Raw genomic sequence first — 7,295 nt, 5'->3', positions numbered from 1 at the left:
CCATTGTATAGACCAGAAAACAGACCCTTAAAGGTCATGCCATTGATTGGTGACAGAGACAGATTTTAAGTCTCTAACTCTTACATTTACACTATTTCTTCAGCATGGTGAAGAATTATGAAAATTAAGGTGTGATGAGTGGATTGTGAACTAATTTGTCAAATGAATCTTGTTTAGAAAGGCCTTTTGGCTAGGGATGAACATCATTGAATAAAGAGAGAATCGTGCCACCCATGAGAAGATTGTGCTCTGCTTGCTGTATTTGGCTTCTGTTCCGTCAGTGTCCTCAGCTCTGAGATATGATCCAATGATAATAATAAAAAAAACGTCTTTTCCTACTTAGAGTTCTTGTTAGTCATTTGTGTGGATAAGGTTTTATTGGGATAATTATTGTAAATGAGGCACACATGAAAAATGGCTCCAATTGCATTTTCAGAGCATAAATGTATGATAATGAATTTCATGGCAACTCACACAAATCTCCTTGTGTTGAAAGCTACCAGCAGGAGAGACATTACTGTCTGTCAGATAAATGACAGAGAAGAAATTCCTCTACTATTTTTTCCTTTGCTAAATATGAAGTGTCTTTTTCTCACAGAGCTCATAAAGACCCTTCATGACGTTAGCTATACATGAGCATTTTTTTTTTACCAACTACCCTAAGGTTGTAGAAGTCCCAGTGAAAGAGAAAGGGAGCATAATAATTTTAAGAAACTGGCTGAATTCTATAGTGCCAACATCTAATTAGAAGGGAATAAAATCATGAATGCAGTGGAGTGCCAGGCCCATGGCTAGTCTCCACTTTGGCAGGATGGTGAGCTTCAGAGAATCTGCTCTGTCAATGTAGAACGTAGTCTCCTGCTTTGTGATCATGCTTTCATTTGTGTCTCCATTTGAAAAATGTACTATTTGAGAATCTGGCAATCCCTGTTTTCACTTCTCTCTCTCTCTCTCTCTCTCTCTCTCTCTCTCTCTCTCTTCCTCTTTCTCTCTCACTCTCTCCTTCTTGCACAACCTTCATGCTATGAAAACACAAGTCCTTGCATAGTACATTGAAAATTAGAATAGAATAAAGGTGGATGAGACCTAAGCTATATGTTAGAAAATGTCAAAGCCCCATACATCAAAACTCTAAGCCAAACAAATATAAAACCTGATCTGATAGTGAACTCTAAAATGGAGCTCCATATATAAAAGGTGATTGAAATGGGCTAGGAAAAGTGAAGTGTTTATACAAGTGAAAAACTTATAGGGATAGCTAATTTATTTCTTAATACACTTTTAATTTTAAGATTTGATTTTTATTCTGCTTTAGTACTGAAAACAGTGTTGTTGGTGTTGTTTTAAATTTCAATCAAGACCCTTCAGGTACATAATTTATTACTGAATTCAGAAGAAAATGTAAAACTCTTACAAAGTCTGGCTAGCACCAGTTCCACTCAGCATCTTTCTCTTTAGATCCCATAGTTGCTTACTTGAGTGTAGGCTGCATTGCCTTTGGTAAGATGGTGCAATTGGCAAAGTTGGTTTTTGGAGTCCCTGGTTTTCTTATTCTGTTTATCTCTATGAGCTATCTGCCCTCTCCCTCACTCCCCCACCACCTCTCCTCCTTTTTTCTTCAAACCCATACTGCCCTCCCCTCCTTTCAAGTGTTCAGAACTTTCTATTTTCTTTCTTCTTATTGAAAATATACTAAACAATGCCAACCTAATGAACTTTTAGAAAAGAAATACTGACCCTGATTGGTTGGCTCAGCAGTGTGTAGAAGTCCCAGGTTCAATTCCTGGTCAGGGCACATAGGAGAAGTGACTATCAGCTTCTCCACCCCTTCTCTCTTTCTCTCTCCCTCCCCCTCTCCCCTTCCTGCAGCCATGGCTCATTCAAGCAAGTTGACCCCAGGCACTGAGGATAGCTCCATGGCTTCGCTTCAGGCTTAAAAAAATAGCTCAGTTGCCAAGCAACTGAAGGAATAACCCCAGATGGGCAGAACATCAGCCCCAGATGGAGCTTGACAGGTGGATCCTGGTCAGGGTGCATGTGGGAGTCTGTCTCTCTGCTTCCCTGCTTCTCACAAGAAAGAAGGAAAGAAGGAAAGAAAGAAAGAAAGAAAGAAAGAAAGAAAGAAAGAAAGAAAGGAAGAAAGGAAGGAAGAAAGAAAGAAGTGAGGGAGAGAGAGAGGGAGGGAGGAAGGAAGAAAAGAAGGAAGGAAGGAAGGAAGGAAGGAAGGAAGGAAGGAAGGAAGGAAGGAAAGAAGGAAGGAAAAAGAAAGAAAGAAAAAGAAAAGAAATAATTATGAGCAAAACAAAAAAAGTCTTCTGAAGAGTGGCTCTAATATCAGTATGGATTTAAATCAACTTCTTCCCTCTCTCAGGGAGCCTCTCTCTAAATTTTCTCTCCAATTATGAAATTAAATACTTTATTAAAGGTATTTCAGGCATCAGCGAGCTGTAAGGAAGGTAGGTTTTTGGTCAAGAAGTATTTCAAGAATCAACTGATGATTGTACTACCCACAGTACTTAACACAGTGGCTGGTACACCTAGTAGCAGTTCAATGGAGATTTACATATTGGATAAGTTGTTATCTACTCATTCTACCAGTAAGGATTTGAATGTTAGACTTTTTCATTAGCTTTTTTTTTTTTTTTGAATTTGGAAAAGTTTTATTAAAGGAGGAAATTTATGAAATATGCCAACTGCATATAGCTTACACAGGGCAGCAGCCCCAAATCGTGTGCCCTTATAATATTCTAGGGGCTGGTTATATACCCTTAATTATACATGGGTGGGAGAAAAGCTTGACATCATGACATAAGTTTATAACCTTTGTTTTCACCTATACAGGTTTGAGAAAAGGATGAAGGGGGGATGGAACACAATTTATTAGCAAGTTTATAACATTTGTCTATAGGATTCATAAAAAGACATTTCTACACATTAAAACTTACAAGGTAACAATGGTAAGAATGTCACTTTACATATTAAAAGATATTCCTATATACATTAAACGCTTTCAGGAGGGGAGGGGTAGTTTTCATGGGGATAAATGCCTGTAAATGGCCCATCAATATAAGAAAACGTTTATTTTAATCTTTCTCTTCCTGCATCTGGTTAGCTATTTACCTATTTCCTTATAGATATGGGGTGGGGGGAGGTCAGAGAATCCAAATTTCCTTCCCCTCTTCAATTACAATACAATGCTATCAGTCATCTGGTATTGAAGCTAATTACACAAGTACAAAGATCATTTTCAAAATCTCTCTGCATACCTAGCCAAAATTAATAAAATGTTCTTTAAGTTTCCTAAAATATTAATATTAATTCTGTAGCTTTTGGTACCTTACAACAGTCTAGTTACCTACCAACATTAGCAGTCATGCATATTTAAGTCATTTCCTTCTTCACTGATAGGAGTTTCTTTTTTTTTATTTTTATTTTTATTTTTTTAATAAATTTTTATTAATGGTAATGGGATGACATTAATAAATCAGGGTACATATATTCAAAGAAAACATGTCTAGGTTATTTTGTCATCAAATTATGTTGCAAACCCCTCGCCCAAAGTCAGATTGTCCTCCGTCACCCTCTATCTAGTTCTCTGTGCCCCTCCCCCTCCCCCTAACTCTCTCCCTCCCTCCCTCCCATGTCCTCCCTCCCCCCCACCCTTGGTAACCACCACACTCTTGTCCATGTCTCTTAGTCTCATTTTTATGTTCCACCAATGTATGGAATCATGTAGTTCTTGTTTTTTTCTGATTTGCTTATTTCACTCCTTATAATGTTATCAAGATCCCACCATTTTGCTGTAAATGATCTGATGTCATCATTTCTTATGGCTGAGTAGTATTCCATAGTGTATATGTGCCACATCTTCTTTATCCAGTCTTCTATTGAAGGGCTTTTTGGTTGTTTCCATGTCTTGGCCACTGTGAACAGTGCTGCAATGAACATGGGGCTACATGTGTCTTCACGTATCAATGTTTCTGAGGTTTTGGGGTATATACCCAGTAGAGGGATTGCTGGGTCATAAGGTAGTTCTATTTGCAGTTTTTTGAGGAACCACCATACTTTCCTCCATAATGGTTGTACTACTTTACAGTCCCACCAAGAGTGAATGAGGGTTCCTTTTTCTCCACAGCCTCTCCAACATTTGCTATTACCCGTCTTGTTGATAATAGCTAATCTAACAGGAGTGAGGTGGTATCTCATTGTAGTTTTGATTTGCATTTCTCTAATAACTAATGAAGCTGAGCATCTTTTCATATATCTGTTGGCCATTTGTATCTCTTCCTGGGAGAAGTGTCTGTTCATGTCCTCTTCCCATTTTTTTATTGGATTGTTTGTTTGTTTGTTGTTGAGTTTTATGAGTTCTTTGTAAATTTTGGATATTAGGCCCTTATCTGAGCTGTCGTTTGAAAATATCAGTTCCCATATAGTTGGCTGTCTGTTTATTTTGATATCAGTTTCTCTTGCTGAGCAAAAACTTTTAATTCTGATGTAGTCCCATTCATTTATCTTTGCCTTCACTTCTCTTGCCATTGGAGTCAAGTTCATAAAATGTTCTTTAAAACCCAGGTCCATGATTTTAGTACCTATGTCTTCTTCTATGTACTTTATTGTTTCAGGTCTTATATTTAGGTCTTTGATCCATTTTGAATTAATTTTAGTACACGGGGACAGGCTGTAGTCGAGTTTCATTCTTTTGCATGTGGCTTTCCAGTTTTCCCAACACCATTTGTTGAAGAGGTTTTCTTTTCTCCATTGTGTGTTGTTGGCCCCTTTATCAAAGATTATTTGACTATATATATGTGGTTTTATTTCTGGGCTTTCTATTCTGTTCCATTGGTCTGAGTGTCTATTTTTTTGCCAATACCATGCTGTTTTGATTATCGTGGCCCTATAATATAGTTTAAAGTCAGGTATTGTAATGCCCCCAGCTTCATTCTTTTTCCTTAGGATTGTTTTGGCTATTCGGGGTTTTTTATAGTTCCATATAAATCTGATGATTTTTTGTTCCATTTCTTTAAAGAATCTCATAGGGATTTTGATGGGAATTGCATTAAATTTGTATATTCATTAGCTTTTTAATGTCTCCCAGATGTATATTATGGGGCTTGGGCCTTTGTGGATCCTGATATTAAAATGGAGTTTGATAATGAGAAAGGTTGCAATATTTGAGATAGAGTCTTGAAGGATAATTTAATGGAAGTCACAGGACAGAATCAGAAAGTTAAACAGACATATATAGATATTTCAGAATTGAAAACTGTCGAAATTGCTGGAAGATAAGATCATATTAGTCATTTGCTGTTAACCTGCTGTACCTTCAAAGAAGAGTATTTCCTGACTGTCAGTCAACTGTGACCGGATTAGAGGGAGCAGGATCTGAGGAGGTCAGAGGCTGGCCTCTTCAGTCATTTTTGGTAAGTTTTTCTTTTGCCTAAAACACAGCAGGAAAAGTGAGTGCAAGGTGGAGAAGAGATTCGCATTTCTTTTTCAGTATCGCTTACATAAAGCTTATATTTCCATTTAAAATCTTTTCATAGAAAGCTCTTGGAAAAATTGACCTCTGAAACAGCATTATATCGAAAGTTTGGGATGTGGCTTACTGGCAAGGGGTAGGTTTGATTTTCATTGGCAGACAAGTCCCATGCTGGGCCTCTTGGCTTCTGCTGGCTGATGTTTATCTGTACACCACCCCGCCTTCCCTGCTTCTGCTACTGCTAAGAATGTCCCTGCTACTGTTTTTGACATTCCCCAGTACATTCTCAGAAGAAATCTCCTTCATTGTCATTGGGAAATGGTCCATATTCTATGCACATAAATCAATCATTGCAATTTTACCCAAGAAATCCTGGGAAGAGGGAAATGTGGCTGAGTTCAGATGAAAATACTTCTGCTCTAATCTCCAAGCCTGTTTCATTGATATAAAGACAATCTCTACCAGCTTTAGCAAAAGAAATGGGGATACAAAGTGGTACTTTGCTCTTCCCTTAACAAATATAATTATTGCCTTAACTATTATGTAGTTTTTTGTCCCCTTCTTCTCACCCTTTCATTCTTTAAAAACACCTCAGAGTTGCTCTTTTGTTGTGTCTCATATTGTTTTTTCAATAAGTTAAGGATACTACTGTTAATATGCAAGGTAACAAGGGTTTTTGCTCCATGGCTGTTAAACTAGCCTTTTTCAAATCTGCAAAATTTGTTTAGCAATAAAAATAAAAGAGATATAGAATATCATATATTCATGTAAGTGTCTCATCCTTTCATATTTTTGTCTGGCTATAACTTGAGATGCTTTTTAACCGTAAGCTGTTCATTAAGTAAAAAATGTAATTATTCACTTAGATTCCTTAGAAGGAAAAGCAACCACTCTCAGTGACCTATCTAAAGAATCACTTTAACAAATGACAGCTTCTCTTAAATTAGAGCAAGAATTGGACTGATTCTGAACAATATGGGGGGCAGGGCAATAAAATCAGGAAAATTAAAAAAAAATAACATCACTGTCCAAATAACTAGTTTTTTCCCATGCAAATCTTGTAAGCACTTTATTAAAGGCATATTTGGAAATATGAAAATCATTGCATTTTAGGCTCAATAAAGCAAAAATAATAATTAGTGAACAATCTTAAAGGATTTTTGATAAGAAAAAAGGCTTACTGGAATATTTAAGAAGTTTGTAGCATTATTTGAAATAAAATTTTATTTAACGTAGTTAAAATCTTGTTCTAGTAATCTTCAAACATGTATCCAAGTGATTAATGCAACTTTCTTTAACTAGGACCCTTAATTTACCAAACTTTTTTCTGAATTGCATTTTTATGGAAAGAGGTGTATAAAAAGATAACCGTGTTCTAGTTTCTTTCTTTTTTTTCCTAAGCATTTCTAGTGCATTGTGAATTCACTACAGGTTAAATACAATATTGTAAGCCTTTTACAACTACATCACTAGTCTGGAACGATGCCATCGATGATAGGAAAAATGACTCTAAGACCTAGCAATGTCTTCAGTCTTCAAATATAAATTTTGCTCTCTAATGTAACTTGCTATACTGTACTTCACTAAGACAGGAAATTGAACTCATAAGATTTTCAGCCATAAATTTAAAAAAATAATAGGTTTCAGGTTAACCCCCAGTTATTCAGACAAAAAAAATTAGTCACAAAATTCTATTAACAGATCCAATGAAGAAAGGATTGGCCATGCTGATGTGTCATTGTGCTGAAAATAGCCAAATATAATTGTTCATGGTTTGGAAATCATTTTGTTTTATAGTAAAAATGTAGTGCTAGAA

This window comes from Saccopteryx bilineata, chromosome X (assembly GCF_036850765.1).
Source record: "Saccopteryx bilineata isolate mSacBil1 chromosome X, mSacBil1_pri_phased_curated, whole genome shotgun sequence".
In the NCBI taxonomy this organism is placed as follows: domain Eukaryota; kingdom Metazoa; phylum Chordata; class Mammalia; order Chiroptera; family Emballonuridae; genus Saccopteryx; species Saccopteryx bilineata.
This window is presented reverse-complemented; position numbering follows the sequence as displayed.